This window comes from Eumetopias jubatus, unplaced genomic scaffold (genome assembly GCF_037043125.1).
Source record: "Eumetopias jubatus isolate StellerSeaLion01/CBP00866 unplaced genomic scaffold, mEumJub1_p1.0 scaffold_6, whole genome shotgun sequence".
NCBI classification, from domain to species: Eukaryota; Metazoa; Chordata; class Mammalia; order Carnivora; family Otariidae; genus Eumetopias; species Eumetopias jubatus.
Window position 1 is genome coordinate 40,733,682 of NW_028274812.1, and position 20,057 is coordinate 40,753,738.

General features: G+C 37.7%; 1 protein-coding gene across 1 annotated transcript in view; it reads right to left on the reverse strand.

Moving 5' to 3' along the window:
- Window positions 1-19,214, reverse strand: part of PKIB (cAMP-dependent protein kinase inhibitor beta) — a 102,649-nt gene extending 83,435 nt beyond the window's left edge. The window contains exon 1 of the mRNA XM_028117045.2: window positions 18,914-19,214. The gene's annotated coding sequence lies outside the window, so the exon portion shown is untranslated. The remainder of the gene's footprint in view (window positions 1-18,913) is intronic.
- Window positions 19,215-20,057: the final 843 nt, after the last annotated feature.

Below are 20,057 nucleotides of genomic sequence, written 5' to 3' on the forward strand. Positions count from 1 at the left end.
CATGTTCTGTGTCATAAGCCTTGCTAGACACTTAGCATTTTATTCCATTTCATCATCACAATTAATATACCACTTAGCGGACTTTTTTCAAAGCTTAGAAATGGCGAGATAGCTCCCCCCAAGGTCACATAGCTAATAAGTTACGGAGACAGGATTCAAATTCAGTTCTATCTGACTCTAAAGCCTATGATCGATCCACTGTGCACCATGATGCCTCACAATATTCTTGGGATATTTTCTTTTGGGACTTTTCCCTATATTATTTTTCTCTTACGACTAAACAGTAGTTCCAAAATAAAATAAAATAAAATAAACAGTAGTTCCTTAACACTTACTGTTTTGCTTCAAAGCTCTAGGAAATACGAATTTTTTTTTTTGAGAATTGATCCAAAAACAATTCACTTATTCACTTCCTTTAATTTTTCTTTTAACCACTTCCCATTCCTGCACATCTCGTACACCAAAAAAATATATATATATATACATACATATATATATATACACGTCACATCTCATACTGAAGAGAAACAACCTCAGTGCCAAGTGCCTGCTGAATTTATCTTACACATTCACAGAATTTGGGTGGATGTAAAGAAGCATGATTAAAAAGGCTCCCTTCTGTGGACTATAGGCCCATAGCACAAAATAAGCAAACTTAGTTATGTAAATGATTTCATAGTTTGCACTCTCTTGCATTCTCTCATCATATCATTAGAACCTGAAACAAGTCTGTTGTGACTACTGACTGGGTCGCTCTCATGAAATAACATGGAACTTAAAGTATTCTGTAATGATCGAGAGCACAGATTCTAAAGACAAACTTTCTGATCATAAATCTTCACTGCGTACATTTGGCCCCATTACTTAACCTTTCTGGGCAGGCCTACACTTCCCCACAGGCAAAATAATCTTAACAATAATACCCATCACATACAGTTACTGGGAGGTTTAAATGACATGGGTACTTAATTGAAGTTAAAAAGAATAAAGCTGGGTATATACTGTGCTTAATGTTTTAGATTTATTACCACTCTTCTATAACTTTGTATAAAAATAAATAGAATGCTCCTACCAATAATACATATGATAAAAAGAGCAAAATGATCACATCTAAATGGTAAGTAGCGATAAATAAGGCATCTTAGAAAAACATCAAAATTTTCTATGTAGTATTGATATAAATATCCAAGTAGTCCTCTCACTGACCGGCTTAGATACATTAGTGAGTGTGCATTATGAGTGTAAAACAAAAATCTGTGTGAAATTCTTGAGAGGAATTTTTAAGCTTTTAAGTTTTTGTTGTTGTTGTTGTCGTCATTGTTGTTTTTAAAGAATATAGTTCCCTCAAAGAATATAGACCTAATGCCACAAAGAAGCTTCCCCTTTGTCCCCATGGCAGCAGGCAGTTACAGCCCAAGGCCAGAAGCACTAGACGGAAATGAAGTGGGATGAAGGGACATAACGTTCATACCACTTGTCTCTAACTGGTCAGTGTTAATTATTTCTCAAATCTGACAGCTGCACGTTCCTTTGCTTCACACTTTAGCCTTTGATGTGACCATGTGCTATTCCAAGATATTGAAAGAGCTCAATTTTGGCCTTCAAAATATGTGCCTGGATCTTCAGGAGAAGCCAGTGCTCAACACAGGCAACTTTAAATCCTAAAAGCAGAACTCAGCCTTCTTATGAAAGCTGATTAGTTTTGACATTTTATCAACTCTCCTGAAGAGTCATTTATGGACTGTGTCAAATATTAAAAATAAAGTAAGATGTGGACCTGGTTAATTATATTCTGACTCGACCAGACCAGAGTCAGCTTGCTGATTTTTCTCAAGTGTAAGTATTCGCTTTGGCTAAATACTGTCAATAGGGAAAGTTACATATTCCATGAGGCATAAAGAAAAATTACTTTTCCATTACCCAGAAGCTTACCTGGCAACTAAGCCTGAAGGAGGAAAAAAACTGGAAAGAACGTATTTGAAATGAGAACTCTGGCTGCAACAGCTACCTGACTTGCTCCCAGTTCATGTTTAATTAAATTTACATCAATAATTCCATAAACTGCTTGCATGTTCATAGAATATAAATTATCATCTTTGATTCTAAGGTCAAATACTTACTGCTAACAACCCTTGTGCCTCTGAGGGAGGCTTGGCCCCCTGCCAAACTGTACTACGCCGTCCATGGGGGCCGGCCCACTACTGTAAAACTCCATGGGAAATGATGCATCACCATGGCTCCTGGTTGCTCGGTAACAACCCCTTATGAGTGCTCCATGGGGACTGCTGGGCAATAGCAGTGCTGAGTCTGACCCAGCTGCTCCCAGAGCACTGCTTCTCGAGAGGTAACAGGAGGCCAGGGGCCCTAAGTGACTAATTACATAATCTACACATTTCTCAGAATGCTCTCCAACTGTCGCTAAATAAAAATCAGAGCAGAGCTAGTTCCTTCCCTGAAGGGTACTCTTGAATGTATCCTTAATTTAAACTCTATCCCTGGATCTTTAGAGAAGCTGACAGAAAACTAATGCATCAGAGCCAAAATCTGTGGCCAAAAAAAATCTATTTAAAAAAGCACATAAACGCATAAAGGAGGTCATTCTTTTTTCAACCACATTTAAAATATGGCTTTCAAAGCTTTCATAATTTCAAAGAATTTTGCTATTTAGATATCATCTGTTAACAGACCAAAAAATGGGAAAAACATAAGAATTTTACAAGTCTGTTCCTAACATATTTTAACACATAACTCAAAGTACAGCAATTTCTAGGAAAGACCTTCAATTCTAATCAATAGTTAAACCCACATTTACATCTTCAGTTTCAATGTCTCCTTCTACACTCAACAAATCTAAACTGTCATATTTTTTCATCTATATCCAACCTACCTCTTAGGACAAAGGCCTAATCAATCTAAAAACCTTAGGACAAAAGCCTAACCAATCTAAAAACTTACACATCAGTGCATGAGTACAGCCTTGCCCCAATCTTCCCTACCGTCCCTTACATCTCTATTGTAGAGGAAGAGGTAGGTGCTATGAAAGACATGGGCTTGCAACCAGGACACCATAGATACAAATAGGATTCTGCTGCTCCACTAATTCAAAACCATCAGTCAAGTCCAAGCTGTTTAGTATATATGTAAGGCATTTCTGAATCTACTTCCCATCAAACTTCCAGCCACATCTGCTTAGTCCACCATGTGATTTAATTGTAGTTCCCTGAACACATCACACACTCTAAGTCTCTTTCCTCTTCCCAGGACACATTCCCCTTTGCCTGGCGAACTATTGGTTATCTGTCAAGATGTAACAATAAAATCACCTCCTCTGAGAAACTGTCTCTGATTTTAGAATGACTCATAACCACCTCTGAGCATCTTTATTCCTGATTCACACTGCTATGATGGCGTTGGTCATACTGTTTCACAGTTATTTACCTACTTCACATTAGCCCATTGTTCAAAGGCCTTATTCTATCCAACCTGCTTTCCTCAGTGCCTGGCATATTCCTTAGCATTAAGAATGAGTTTATACTATAGTTTAATAATGATGAGAAAATTGTGTTCCTAGGCAAAATGGTAAAATACATGAGGATTGGGCATTTTTAACCTGTTAATTAAACAATTTACTAAAAAACAAAAATAAACTAGTCTCCTGACTTTTGGGCTAGTCTTTTTCTCCCTAAAGTATGAGGAATCATTGAAGGTAAATAAGCAGATACCTCTGCATTGATGCAATCCATCCAGTATTATGGCTAAAATAATCAGATTGCATATGCCCCTTTTGTTATAATTATAATAACATGAAACTCAATGGAGCTATATGGTCTGGCAACCAAATCACTAAAAGCTGGTCTGGAGCTGGTCTCTGGGAAGATAATTTCCCATTCAGATTAGAAACTCTTAAAACAGCTTTCAGAGAGGGGCACCTGGGTGGCTCAGTTGGTTAAGCACCCAACTCTTGATTTCAGCTCAGGTCATGATCTCAGGGTCATGATCTCAGGGTTCTGAGATTGAGCCCAACATTAGGCTCCACACTCAGTGGGGAGTCTGCTGGAGATTCTCTCTTCCTCTCCCTCTCCCTCCACCCCTCCCCCACTCATGCATGCTCTCCTTTTCTCTCTCAAATAAATAAATTTTTAAAAAAGTTTTCACAGAAATCTTGGTGGAACTAAAATACAGAAGAGAATATAAAAGAAATTAACTAACTAAAGGACAAATAAAAAGCAAGGAAAAGTTATTCTAATTTTAAAATTCCCTAAATAATAAGTCACAAAATTTTATTTATTCAACATCTGTGTTCCTCAAAGCACTAATTTTAAAAATAGGAACATGACCAAACAAAACACAAAAGCCCACAAGTGTTGCAACCAAGTGTAATATCTCAAAGCCGCTCAACCTCTTACCTCACCACCACCAGAGATACAGGCCTCCATTTTCGAATATAACAATGCTTTTATGATTTTTCCATGATAAGTTCACACATATGTTTATGCAACCATCTTGCCAAATACTCTGATATTAACAGCAACATGACTGTCTAGGTTAACCCATGCAACACAAACTCTAATCAATGGAAATCTGAATTGTGAGCCTATAAACCAGAATTCTTAGTCTATTAAGAGTTTGTCGGTTCCACACACAGCTAAGGCTGTGCACTTCCGAAACTAGGAAACTTGTATTATTGGAAGTATTTGTGTGTCAGAAAGTACTCACAACCACGTAATAAATTTTGTATATCAAAGAAGTCTTATTTGATAGTATATATATTAAAGCATATTTATATATTAAAACAAAAAAAACACATTATAAAGTAGAATGAGAATTTAATACTTGTCAGATGAGTATAAAACTTCAGAGAAACTGCCCTTTTCTATGGAGCACTTTGAGTTATGCCTCTAGATTTCTGGGAATTTTTTGGTGGAGAAGAACAATTTGACCACGGCAGAACAGAGTTGGGCCATCATTTCCTTTGTTCTGGATAAGACACTGCTATTAATACAACTTACAAATATACTACTTTTGTTGGACAAACACTTGACAATACCAATTCATATTGAATTGGCTATAAACCAGAATCCTTTAGTATTTTTTAAACCAATTCTACTAATAACCATTTTTTCTCTATTTAGTTTCTTTTAAAAAATACACACCACTCTTGTATTTATCCTCATCTAAAGAAACTGTCAAAATAATTTTTGACTCAGAGTGCAGCACTGATTATATGACTCCCTACTCAAAAACTTGTGAGAATACAAATTAACTATAAATTTAAGTCCAAAATCTGCATGCCAGCATTTAAGATTTTTCACTACAGCTCCAATGTATCTTTCCACCCTTATCTTCTCCCAGTCCCTAAATAATTCTACATAGCTCTGTCCCACTCTTTTCTGTATTTGTACCTTTGTTTATGCTGTTTTCTCAATCAGGCATATCTTGCCCATTCATTGAAATTCCATCAGTCCTTCAAGGACCATCTCAATTACTACATGTTCTATAAAGTCTTTCTGATTAATCTCAAAGTTTATCTTTCTCTTCTTTGAAACCCCACAGCAATTTTTAGTTCTTTTGTGGTCCTTACTACTGTCTGCCTTGCAGGAAAGTTGTCTATTATCTTCCCCCACCTCCTCAGAACAGATGTAATTCTAAGCTTCTTTAGAAAGGATGGAGTCTCATTCATTCCTGTATGCACTATATCACTAACCACAAGTACCTGAATCCAAGAGGGTGCTTTTTGATAGATACTTGTTTATTTGAATTTAGTTAAGTATTCATATCAGAGTTGCATGCGATGAGTTCCAAAATTCATTAAAAGCTTTTTCTATTATTATTTATTTTATTTTATTCGAAGATTTTATTTATTTATTTGACAGAGAGAGAGCACAAGCAGGGGGAGCAGCAGAGGGAGAAGGAGAAGTAGGTTTCCCACTGAGCAGAGAGCCTGACTTGGGGCTCGATCTCAGGACCCTGGGATCACGACCTGAGCTGAAGGCAGATACTTAACCAACTGAGCCACCCAGGCACCCCAAAGCTTTTTTTTTTAAATACCATAACACTTTATTTATTATTTATTATTTTTAAGTAATCTCTATACCCAATGTGGGGCTCGAACTCACGACCCCAAGATTGAGAATCATATGCTCCCCCAGCTAAGCCAGTCAGGTGCTCCCATAAAAAGCTTTAATGAAGGACATCCATAAGCGTCCAGAGAAATGAACCTGAAAATGAATGGGCACATGTAGCACTAAAATATGGAACTATAGACTCTAATAGAATAATTCAGGTACTTTTTTCAATGTACTGATTTCATGATGAAGAACTGAAATCATATTATTCATATTAGTATAGTCAAGTTGACAAAAAACTGAAATCTGAAAAGATTAAGAGACTTCTTCAGGGTCACATGACTAATTAAAATCTGAGTTGGCCTTACAATCAAGCTTTTTAATTTCTAGTTTAGTTATAATTTCTACTTTTATCTCCCAAATCATGTGTCAATATGTTTTCTTTTTTTGTTGTTATTATGTCTTCTTAAATGTAGCTGCAAAAATATTTGTGTAAAGAAGGATTCCCTTATTTATTATTTATCTTCAAAATATTATTTTAATAGGCAGAATTTAAAATAAAATCCATTAGTGATGATTAAAGAGGATTACAACAAACAAAATTTATTTATACAAAGCTTAATTATTTTGTAACTTAACTACAAAGAATAGAGTAAAGAATCAGGATATTAAAAATGCTGCTAAATAAATGTCATAAAACCTACGCACTAATAACATTTACAGTCTTTATTCACAAGACAGTCTTACAAGTTTAATCAGCACCCATTTGTGCTTCTGTTTTGTTTTAGCCTGTGTGTCACCAGTTTGACGGATAGTAAAAATTTCATCTTCTCAACATCCATTTCCACTTTGAGAAGCTTTCCCTCCTATATTTACTCCATGTGATTCGGTTGTTTCCAAGAATAAAGTTGAGACTCAGATCTTACAAATCTGAGCTCCAGATGCACCTAGCCACAGTGATTAGTTCAGAAGTGGTACATGACTCAAACCTGCCCCAGAAGACTTATTACATTTTTCCAACCCAGTAATGCTTAAAGAGTGAGTTCATGATGCAAGTTAGTCCATCTTAGGACTGGTGCGAAAGCTACTAGGTAAAAATACTTTTTTCTCTTTGAATTTAAACTTGAGAATTTAGGCTAGGAGCTGTTGATAGCTATTTTGTCACCAAGCAGAGCATGAAGATAAAGACAGGCGATATATAAGAAGAAACTAAGGGATTTCAAAAATTTCAAAAGTGTAGACTCTTTAAAGTCATTGACTTACTCTACATAGATAGCGTAGATAGCATCCTGGGAAACCTCTCAGGTCCAGAAAACCAGGAAAGTTGCTCATGTTCTTTGGGAGTATAAGGATCCCTCTAGTAATTTGCATAAACAAGAAGATAGGAGGACATTAGGTCACGAAGGACTCAAAATAGATGAGGCTGTGAAGTTGCTACAGTTGTAGGGGAGAAGGTGGTCAGGGACTAGCCAGAACCACACAGAGTTCTTAGGTTCTTCACTGACTTGTGCTGATGGAAACATGCAAAACATCTTACTCCAAGCAGTTTAAAAGTATGGAGCGTGAAAATAGATGGGTCAAAAATCAGCCATCCCAGTGAAGCCGCAGGACAAATGTAGGTATAAATCTTTGGATTGGTGTTAAAAAAAAAAAAAAAAAGGAATATAGGGTGCTATGCCCAGAGAGTTTCTGAATTTGAAGCTGTAGGAAGGAATAATTTCATATGATAACAAGTCCAGGGTGTGGCTACAGAAATGGTTGCGTAAGAAGCAGTAAAGAAAAGATTACTGATTGGGTTGTAGAGATCAAAAACTGAGAGGTTGTGGGGTTAGATGTACATATGAAGTCACCCAGATTGAGGACAGAAGGCTGGGAAAAGATGACCAGTCACTAGAGTGTTGAGTGAAGGAAGAGTTTGTTCAAGGCGTGAGTAGATGATAGGAATGAGCAATGGTAGAGAGCAGTATAGCCAGATGGCTCAAAGAAATTGGGGTGAGTAAAAGAGGGCGGAGAAATAATGGTTTAGAGATGGGATATGGAGAGATGTAGGGCATATGACCCACCTATCTACCCTGAGATTCATGAACTGTGGAATAATAAACAGTTTCCAACAGAAAGAGCTCGGAGGAAGTGAGATACCAAGTTTCAAGGATAGGGAAAAAAGTGGAGGTAAAGAGGAGTTTACCGTGATTGAATAGGTGTTCCAGAGGGCATGATCAAATGGTTTTGAAGAAGAACAAAAAGCAGAGATTAGGTCAAGGAGAGACAGCACAAAGCATTATAAAGTTTCAAGGCAGAGAGAAAAAAATGAGACAAAAGAAAAAAACAGAGGTTTGAAGCGTTAGAAAATTATCTGTTTTTCAGGACTAAAAAAAATTTTATGTTCCCAAACTGGTAATATGGGAATTTAGGAAGAGCTAGTAATTATGATATGGGGCGTGGAATTCCTTTTCCTTCTGGGGTGAGGTGGTGAGTGACAGATGTAGATCAAGGCATCTTAGGGAGACAATCAAAGAGTCTGCAGTCATGTGCAGGAACAGTGGCAAAAAAAAGTGTGTGAGTAGAAAGTCTGTGGGACTTCACAATAGTAGGGACAGGTATAAAGAAGTTGGGCTCCAAGGAGGTACAGGAACAAGGAGCCATGGGATGGGATTCAAATCAGTGGAGAAGGGATCAGTTATAGAACAAATGGATTCAAGACAAGACTAGCCATTAAAAAAATAATAATAATAATAAAGGTATTTCCCCTAGTTCAATGCCTACTAAAATAATTTCCAAAGGATTAAAAATTTAAATAAAAAAAAATCCAAAATGCTATAAAAAAGTAGGTGAATATTTTATAAGTGGGAAGGTTCTTCTCAAGCTTAACAAAACAAGAAACTACACAAGAAGAAATTGATAGCTTTGACATCCATAAAATGTTAAGTATTCTACAAAGCAATGTTCCCTAAATAACAGCAAAAAAAAAAAAAAGAAAGAAAGAAACTGATTTAAAAATTGCAGTGTAAGGGGCGCCTGGGTGGCTCAGTTGGTTAAGCATCTGCCTTCGGCTCAGATCATGGTCCTGGGATGGAACCCCGAGTTGGGCTCCCTAGGGGCTCAGTGGAGAGCCTGCTTCTCCCTCTCCCTTTGCCCCTCCCCCCTGCTCATGCTCTCTCATTCACTCTCACTCTATCTCAAATAAATAAATAAAATCTTTAAAAATAATAATAAAAATAAAAATTGCAGTGTAACAGACACACAAGGAGTTAATAATCTTATGAATAAAAAGTTCAAAACAAACAAAAAAGGATTAAAGGTAGGCAAAGAATATAAAAAGCAACTCAGAAAAATTAAACTAAAATATCCAATAAACATATTAACTAACTAAAAATAGTCAAAGAAATTTGATCAAAGAAATACAAATATGAGCTATCTTTTCCCACTGATTTCTAAATTTTAAATTTTTGAAACACTATTAGTATATTAGTAAAAATGTTAGAGTATAAAACCTACAGGCCCTCTGAAATTTTGCAAAATGTATCAAAAGTCTTTAAAAAGTGAATGTTATGACCTACCAATTCTATATCTAGAAATTTATCCAAAGGAATTAATCAAACAGGTATGTAAAGTGTATAAAAATTATGAACAAAGTTATTTACTATAATATTTTTAATAAAACCAAACTTGGAGGCATTCTGCATATTTACCAATAAGGATTATTTAAAAATGTAACAGAACACTATGCAGCTGTTAAAAATATAATTTGTTGCCTAGGAAACATATATTGAGATGATATATTAAGTGAGAGATAAGTGTATCTGTTACATCAGTTTTGGTTTTTTAAAGCTACATATGTGCAAAGGATTTTATAATTCATGGTGGAAATACCGGTAGAGACTATTTTCTTCTTAATGCAATTCTGAAATTTCTTGATTTTTCAATGTAATGTATATTACCTCAAAAACACTTTAAAAATTTTAAAGTTTAAAACTTAGTAGTATTTTAAGTGGCAAACATTACCTGATCTGGAAATAACATGCACAATAACTCATAATATAACAAGGGATAATTGACAAAAAAAGATAAGATTGAGTAAGAATCTGTGATTCTTGGTAAAGAATTTACAATAGCAAGCACATATTGTTCTTGGAAAAACTGAATTCTATATTTGAACACTGCTAATATTTAAAGCAATGTATTGTAATGCATTGGGTATGTTTTTCTTTTGTTTTCTCAATTCTCAAATCAGTGATTACCACAGGATGGAGCAAAATTAGAATGTACCCATTTGGTAAACTGGAAAGTGAACTGAAAGTTCACCTAGCCAAAAACTATTCATTGGGTCACTTTACATAAGAAGGAAAATATGCTAGTTTTTTAAAAATTTGCAATAGGATAATCTGTATCCTATTATATATAAAAATATAACCTTATAAATGTACCAAGACTGGAAGATAATCAGTATTGAATATTAAAAATGAAATTTAAAAATCTTTAAATGTTCTTAATTACATATGGCTTTATGATAAAAAATATCTGAAAGAAGTTAACAAGTAAACTTTTAACAATCTTTTTGTAAGATAATTTGAGATGTTTTTAGATAAAACCTAAACTGTTGTCATTATACAAAATCCTGATTTCATTAATCCATTATTTAAAGTGGAATCATATTGAGATAAAACCAACAAACTGAAGAATTGAACCCACTGACTATTAAGACCAATAATAATTATTGATAAATAATATAAAAAGTTTTCAGCAAATTAGGATAAAATAGGGTACTTAAAGTTGGTAAAAATAAACATCTATGAGGAAAAAAGTGCTTTGTTTCCCCCATTTTGCAGTTAAAACTGAAAGGTTTATATGTCTTTTCAAAAGATTCAAACTAGAACCCAAAACACGGACTCCTCAGAGTTGGAACAACTTATCCTGGGTTTTACCTGAATCTTAATATTTTTTGGCAAAATTCCACAAACATCTCAGGGAGCGGACCCAGATCTACCCTGTGATATGTGATATGTGATACCCTGAAAATATGTCTCACTTCCCCCTGAAAACCTGCTCCCTCTTTATTTGCAAACAAATAAAAATTTCACACCCCCATGTTGTAGACTGGTCCCATTTCTGCACTGTCAAATCCATATGCTACAAATGAATGGAAAACCTGATTCAGTAGTACAAGGCTTTGACTATGTCAGGATACAGTGGATACACTGCCCAAGTTATCACATTGCTTTTTTGTAACCATCTTAACAACCGATACTGAGGAGGGGCGTCTGGGTGGCTCAGTTGGTTAAGCGACTGCCTTCGGCTCGGGTCATGATCCCGGAGTCCTGGGATCGAGTCCCGCATTGGGCTCCTGGCTCAGCGGGGAGCCTGCTTCTCCTTCTGACCTTCTCCCCTCTCATGCTGTTTCTCTCTCTCTCTCTCTCTCTCTCTCAAATAAATAAATTTAAAAAATCTTAAAAAAAAAACAACCGATACTGAGGAGGGGCATAGGACATGTGTCATATTCAGCAGGGACAATTAAGAATGTCCAATATGGAGGGGCATCTGGGTGGCTCAGTTGGTTAAGCAACTGCCTTCAGCTCAGGTCATGATCCTGGAGTCCCTGGATCGAGTCCTGCATGGGGCTCCCTGCTCAGCAGGGAGTCTGCTTCTCCCTCTGACCCTGCCCCCTCTCATGTTCTCTCTCTCTCTCATTCTCTCTCTCTCAAATAAATAAATAAAATCTTTAAAAAAAAAAAAAAAGAATGTCCAATATGGAAAAAAAGAAAAAAGAAGGTCCAATTATGAGGGGCACCTGGCTGGCACATGTGACTTTTGATTTTGGGGTCACGAGTTAGAGCCCCACATTGCGTTTAGAGCTTACATTAAAACAACAATTAAAAAAGAAAACTAATAGGGGGCTAATTTAGGAATATTGTAAAATGAATAATATATTAATGAAAAAATAAATGTTTTTAAAAAAGAATGAGTGAATGAGCTGAGTATTTCAAGTTAGAATGGCAGGCTGTGAATTTAGGCACCAACCAAACCTGGCTTTTTATCTCAACTCTGCCACTTTCTTCACCTACTTATTTAGAAAATAGAGCCATAAGGCCAACTCCACAGGTTGGAGAATAAATGAAATATGTGAAAGCACCTAGCCTGGACCTGGTATGTTGCTCAGTAAATAGAAGTTTCTGACCCTGGCGGGCGCCTGGCTCAACCATCAATGCTTGTCTTCAACTCTTGGTTTCGCCTTAGATCGTGATCTCTCATTCGTGAGATTGAGCCTGCATGGGGCTCTGCACTCCGAATGAACTCTGCTTAAGACTCTCCCTCTTCCTCGCCCCCTCCCCACTGTGCTCTCCCTCTCTCTCTAAAATAAATAAAATAAATCTTTAAAAAAGAAGTTTCCATTCCCTTAACATGTATAATCATTTCCACTGAAAGAAAAAATAATTATGGTCCCTTAGAAAAATTTCAAGCTTATGTTACAAATTGAAAAATACATGTTGAAGGCCTCTACTTTTGTTCGAATCCCATTAGCTCCTTTGGAAATCCGCTCCATGAATTATTTTTTCTGTACCTTCAGGCTCTTGCACACTAATTACTTCATGCTTCTAAAGAGAGAACCAAGGCTCTCCTTGGAACAGTAACTAAAAATTAATTTGACCCTATGTCCTCACCCCCACTATCCACCCATTTTTTCTTCCATCTTTTGGCTATAATCCTAGGATGAGTACTCAACACTGGCTGACCCCATTCCCTTACTTTCCATTTCTCACCCAGTAAAATCTGGCTTCCACCTCCCGATCATAAAGCTGTAACTCTGCCTTTCCACTTGTCAAATAAAAAATCCTTTCAGCCCTTCTACTGGGTCATCTCAGGAGTATGACCTATTGATCATGCCACACATTTTGATGCTCTACATACCCTTGCTGCTATGACAATGCCCTTTCCAGTTTCTCTTCTTGGGCTCCCAGGAGAACTTACTTCCCAGATTTCCACTTTCTCCCATTTCCCTTCTTATTCCATGTGCTAACCATAGGAGGTCTCATTATTATATTTACCTCCTGGATGCTAAAGTCAGCTAAATGTACACTTCCTGAGCTTGTTAAAAAACAGCCTCTTGGATATCTTTACCTCTGATTCCTCTTTTACTCATCCTCCTCCCCCATACCCACTATATTAGTTTCCTAGGGCTTCCATAACAAATTGCCACTTGATTTAGGGGCCTTAAAACAAGATGAATTGACTCCCACACAGCCTGGGAGGCCAGCAATCCAAAATCAAGGTGTCAACAAGGCTGATTCTTTCTTGGGGGACTCAGAAAGAGATCTGTTCCGTGACTCTCTCCTAGCTTCTGGTGGTGGCTGGCAAATCCCTTGCATCTACATAACTCCAAACTCTGCCTCCATTGTCATGTGTTTGCCTTCCTCTATGTGTCTCTGTCTCTGTGTCTTTTCTTATTAGGACACCAGTCATATTGCATGAAGGGCCCATCCTACTCTGGTATGACCTCATCTTAACCAATTACAACTGCAGTGACCTTTCTAAATAAGGTCACATCCTGAGGATCCAAGAAGTACATGAATTTTGAGGAAATTTGGGTTATCCAACCCAGTAAATCTGCCAAATCTTCCCTCATTCTTATACTGCCTCAGACCTCAAGCCAAGATCTGAGAAGCACTCTTCACACCCACCTCTCTCTAACTTCATATCCCACTTATCAAGCCTGATCATTTTCAGCTTCTAATATTTCTAGACTTCAAATACTCTTGTTCATCTCTAATTATTTATCCCTCATCCCTGACTTACTCTTTAGCATCTCTTGCTTGGGCTATACATGAGTCTGCCCAACCCCCCTCAAATTCAGCCTCCTCAGAACTAGAAGAGTATCTATAGCTACAAATACACAGTTTCATGGCATATTAGAAAAGATGTAGAGTTGCTTTTTATTTTTGTTACTTCTTCCTTACTTCAATGAACACAATTATGATAGATATCCTTTTTCAGGGATGTAGAAACTAAGAGGCAGAGTGGTTTCTGTGGAAGCCTTGGACTTCATAACATCTTTTGGCTTGATGGACCCTTTATAAACCTTTAGAATGTGAAAAAATCCATCATATCTACAATCTAGCTTTTTATTAGATTTCAAGGCCTCTTTGGGGAAGGCAGACAAGGGGGGTTTATTTCAGTGTTTTGAAATTTAATAGTGTATCTGGCTCCAGAGACTCCATGACAGAAACACTTATTTTCATCTTTTAAATAAACAAACATAATAAACTAATATAATTGCATGAGTTGTAAGACATCCTTAGTTACATGTGCACACGTGTGTGCACACACATACACACACTGATTTCTAAAGTATTGTTTTCAGGGCACTTGGGTGGCTCAGTCGGTTAAGTCAAATCAACTCTTGATTTCAGCTCAGGTCATGATCTCAGGATTGTGAGATCAAGTCCCGCATCAGGCTCTGTGCTGAACATGGAGTCTGCTTAAGAGTCTCTCTCCCTTTCCCTCTGCTCCTCCCCCCACTCACATTCTCTCTCAAAAAAATAAAAAATAAAATAAAAAATAATATATATACAGTTTAATATATATGTAGTTTAATATATATATAGTTTTATATAGCTATATATCTATCTATATAGTTTTCTTTTGAGACATATTAGCCCAGCCCATAAAGATTAATCTAGAAGTCTAGAAGTAAAGAATGATATAGTCATTTAAGTAGATGCATGTTTGGGAAAAATTGCTTAACTCTTCCTTGTTTTCCATGGTTTTATTCCTAAAACTATCACACTCGACCTCAGTTTCCGCCTTTATTTCACTCAAAAAAATGAAAGCCTTAGAGTTAACCATGATGATTTCCATATTCCCAAATGGGGATTCTTTTTCATCAACATGGTAGATATTAGGGCTTAGCAGGAAGTCGGGACTATGGGAAGGAAGAATTTAAGAGGTAAAAGAAAAAATTTAGCTCCATTTATTTTCCCTGTAAATTCTGCTAACAGTGTTCAAGCACTCTTGGCTCCAAGACTACATAATCTTAAAGTGTCTCCATATCCTTGGCCCTCCTTGCAGTCTGAGAAATCCTGTTCTAACTGATCCAGGATTCTAGGTAAGATTATCTCCTCCTGTTCAGGTATATATACAAATCCAAATTATTTTGTTCTTATTTAGACAGCTCTGAAATTCTTTTCTAACTAAACATTCCAACTCTTGGACACCATGATATTTTAAAAATAGGAGTGACTGGAGGACACAAATCCTCTCTGACTTATAAAGCCTACAACATACACCATTCCTGGGCATAGCACTGCTTTTGCCATTGAGAACTGAAATAATTTATCTTACTTTGGTGAAAAGCAGACTATATGATTTCTCAAAATCAATTGTATTTCCAATAAAAAAAAATTAATAATAACCACTTTTGGCTTTCTGAGCATGTTCAAATTCTTAACCTGAATTCTTTTTATGGAATGTCACTAACTGATAATGACTTATAAAAAGTACATACAGCATATTAACATGAAAATTTCTGAGACCAACAAGATTCAGAAGAGCACTGTACTAACAGCAGCTTTGTTTTGTTTTGTTTTGTTTTGTTTTGTTTTGTTTTGGCAGCAGTGGGTGCAAAGGAGAGGGAGAGAGAGTCTTAAGCAGACTCCACACTGAGTGCAGAGCCTGATGCTGGGCTGGATCTCATGACCCTTAGTTCATGACCTGAGCTGAAACCAAGAATTGGACACTTAACCAACGCCACCCATGCACCCCAGTGGCAGAAGTTTTAAAACAGGAATACAGGAGCCCTAGATTTATCCTTAATACATGATTTTTGTACATATTACAAATCAATCACGGGCCTTAGATCTCTATACCTAAGAATAGACTATGTTTAATTATTATTTAAAAGAATTATGAGGCATCATGGCTAAGGAAGCTTACTTTATTACAGGATTTATAGGGTTTTTTTTTAATATTCAGAAATAAATGATTTTTTACTCAATTAAAATCTTGTATTGAAGGAATAGAAAACCATTGAATTTACTACCAAGCCATTCAGGTCTGAGTCTCATCAACATTTAAAACGCAACTTTCAAATTGCTTTCTTTTCCATTTTCAATGGACACTAAAGGAAATTTAGTCTTCATTAAGCCTGATTTACACTCCTTAACCATTAAAACAAAAGAAATGGGGGAAAGGTATGAATAGGCAGAGAACAGAGGATATTTAGGGCAATGAAAATACTCTGTATGATATTATAATGATGGATGCCTGTCATTACACATTTGTCCAATCCCATAGAATGTACAAGAGTGAATCCTCAGGTAAACTATGGATTTTGAATGATTACAGTGTGTCGATGTAGGTTCATCCATTGTAACAAATGTACCACTCTAGAGGGGGATTTTGATAATGGGGAAGGCTATGCATGTCTGGGGGCTCAGAGTATATAGGAAATCTCTATACCTTCCTTTCAATTTTGCTATGAATCTAAAACTGCTCTAAAACAACTGTCCTTAAAATATTTTATTTCTGAAAAATACTACTTCTTTTTCAAAATTATTTGAGCTCTAAATTTGAAAGGAAACAAAGTGTTTCCTCTCCCAAACTTCTCTCTACATATGTATCAAATCATACAAGATCTAGTAAGAAACACTTACTAGTAAGAAACACTTATTTCTCCAGAATTTTCTACATTTCATAAATATATAACTTCTACATAAAAATCATTCTATAATGCTCTTTCAAAGTTAGACATGTTTATCATACAACCCAGCAATTTCAAGTCTAAATATCTACCCAAGAGAAATGAAAACACATATATCCACTAAGATTTGCATGTAAATGCCGTTAGCATCATGATTCATAATAGCCTCAAACTGAAAATAATCCAAATGTGCACTCACTGATGAATAGATAGACAGAATGTGGTATATCCATACAATGGAAAACTATTAAATAAAAAGGAATGAAATACTGCTACATGCTACAACCTAGATGAATCTCAAAAACATTATGCTAAGTGAAAGAAGCCATAAACAAAAAACCTCATATTGTATGACTCCATTTATATGAAATGTCCAGAAAAGGCAAATCTAGAGACTGAAAAGAGATTAGTGGTTGCCTGAAGCTGGTGTGAGAACAGAGATTAACTATAAATGGACATGAGGGATCTCTTGGGTGTGATGAAAATGTTAAAATTGAATCATGGTGATTTTTTTACAACTTGGTAACTTTTCCTTCAAAATCACTGAAAGGGGTAAATTTCTAAATATGTAAATTTCTAGTTTAAAATTGACTAAAGAGGAGAAAATTTGTTTAACACAAATGAAATGTGACACATTTTTAAATATCCTGCATAAAGCATTCCATTAGCCTTCGATATTTTACTACAGAAATATGTGGTAAGGATAAGACTAAAATCAATTACTAAAGACTTCCCTCCCCCCAAAAAATCATACTTCGCTTCAAAATTCAATCATTTTATCTTCCAGAATATCTTTGTAGAAAATGAACTCTTTTGAGATAGTGTCAACAGAGAGGCATTGACCAGTATGGATCATATTAGCAGGAAACAAAAAAAGGTTTTCAAAATGCTGGTCTAACCAACCTTGATCCAGAATCTATCTATTCCATTACACTACTTTCTGTGAGCTATGTGGCCATCACATCTCATTTTAATAACCCAAATTCTGAGCTTTCTGAATACTAAATCCTAGAAGGATTTTTTAAATGTGTAGCAATGTCGATATGAAGAAAGGCATCTTGTAAAGAGTGGAGAGATGGATTTTGAATCTACATGTACACAAAGAGAAATGCAGTGCTCATAGTAATTCTTATCCAATACTTTTTCGGTATCCAAACCATTAATTGTTTTTAGTTTTTGATTATTTTCTAAGTGGATGTTTAAGTGGTCTTCTGCCTTGAATCTCCACTTTCCAGTCCTGCAGACTCTGACTAATAATACCTGCTGGGTTGGGGCGGGGGTTGTTTTTGGCTTTTGTGGGTTTTTTTTAAGTGTGTTTCCTGTTTGTCCCACTCATGCCAAGCGCTTTCCAAAGGAACCGAGTTCCGCTGAGCTTCCTGGGATGAGTTCTACGAAGCTGGGACTGGCCTGTCTGTCTCCGCCTCACTCAGCAGGGAGCCGGCAGCGGCAGCTGGGCCATCTTTCCCAGAAGACACTTCCAGGTGCTTCCCCAAGGGGTTGCAGCAGCAGCAACGAGGACCCACGCCTTCCATCTCCTAAGCCCCTAGACCACTTTACACTCGGGTCCCTCGCGGGCAGGGGTCCTAGGCTTGGGGAAATCCCAATAGCTGCAGGGAACCCTCAGGATCATCCGGTCTAATCAGTCCCATATTTTGCCAAAGAATGAACGGAGACTAGTGGAGTGAGGCAAGTTGGCTAAAGCCACGGAGCTCGACGCTGGCAGAGCGGGTTAGGGCTCGGGTCTCTGCCGAGCGGGTGGCCGCGAGTTTGGAACGCGCAGCCCGAGGAAAACGACGTAGCGTTGCGGGCGAGAGAGACTAAGGGCTCAACAACTTACGACAGGAGGTCACTAATGTACACCTTCAGAGCAGAGCCGGCAAAAAAGCAGGTGACCGGACTTCCTTGGTTACCCCTGTTGACCTAAGCGCCCTTTTCCACTCTAAAGGTACCTTAGCTTGCATAGTAATGATGTGGTCGCTCTAGCATACGGGGCACCTGCTTTGAATTCCCCCGTGTTTGTGCAGACTGAGAGGCAAATGGGAAAGTTGCACTTACCACATCTTCTCTCATTCAGTCTCCCCTGCAACTCCCCAAGTCCTTTTCCTCCTTCCTCGCACCAGCCACGCTCACGCCCGCTACCCCTCCACCTGGTACGTACCAGCGGCTCGCAGAGCTTCTTGGGTCAGGTGTTTTCGCGCTCCGGCTCGCCCAGCGTCCCTGTGGCCGAGAACAGCGACGCGGGCTCCAGCTCGCTGCCGCCTCTACAGTCCACTGGGATGCGGCCGCGTCTGAGCTGCGGAGCTGGGGCGCAGCCAGGAGGTGGCAGTGACTCGGGGGCGGAGGGTGCGGCCGCCGGGACCCGCCCCCAGCGCAGAGCGCGCCCCCCACCACTCTCTTCCTTGTCCACTTGGCAGTGCAGCCCTGGGCGACTTGGGGCTCGAGGGCTAGCGCGACGGAGGCTCTTCCTTAATGGCTTTCCTGCGTGCACGTTAACAGACAACTAATCGTCGGGGATCGTCACGGCACCGATGTCCTCCCCGCCTGCCACTCTCAGTTCCCCTGGGTGACTGTTCAGTTTCTAAGAATTCGCTTGATATAAGTGCGGGAATTTCGCTTCTCTCTCTCTTCCCAGACGCTACAACTTGTCGGTTGACCCATCTGTGCACGCCCGGAGGGTTTGTGCTCCAAGTGTCGTAAGGTTGCCTTTTGATCTAATCGCGGCTGTTTGGAGAAGGTAGGAATGTGCGTAGTTTTCTTATCTGCACCCGGAATTTGGGTCTTCGTGATTATTAGCAGATTATTTTAACAGATTGGGAAACAACATGCAATGCCGACCACTTTTGGACAAAGTAAAACTGATAACAATGCATATCCAGTTTCATCTAAAGGTTCTCACTAAGGAAAATGAGGTCCGTATTATTAGGGTTTCATTGTGTCCTTTAAAAGCCATATTAAATGGATGACAATACTGCTGAAAAAACTAAGGTACGGTTCTCTGCTTCCTGAGAAGGTGGTTTGTCCTCACTGAAGTCCTGAGATCACCTCTGTTTTCCTGAAAGTCATTTTTAGTGCTCAAAATCTTAATACCAATATGGTACTGTGCTCTGGCTTCCTACCCAAGGCCTATGATACCTGCCACTTCACTACTGACTACTTCTAAATTCCCTTTCTAGGCAAAGGCTATGTGAGATATGAAAATATAATCAGGGAAATAATTCATTTAAAGTATCTACTAATGGTGCTATAATCAGGCCCTTTAAATTATATATTTCTGCCTTCACAATGTAGTAATAATCATTGCT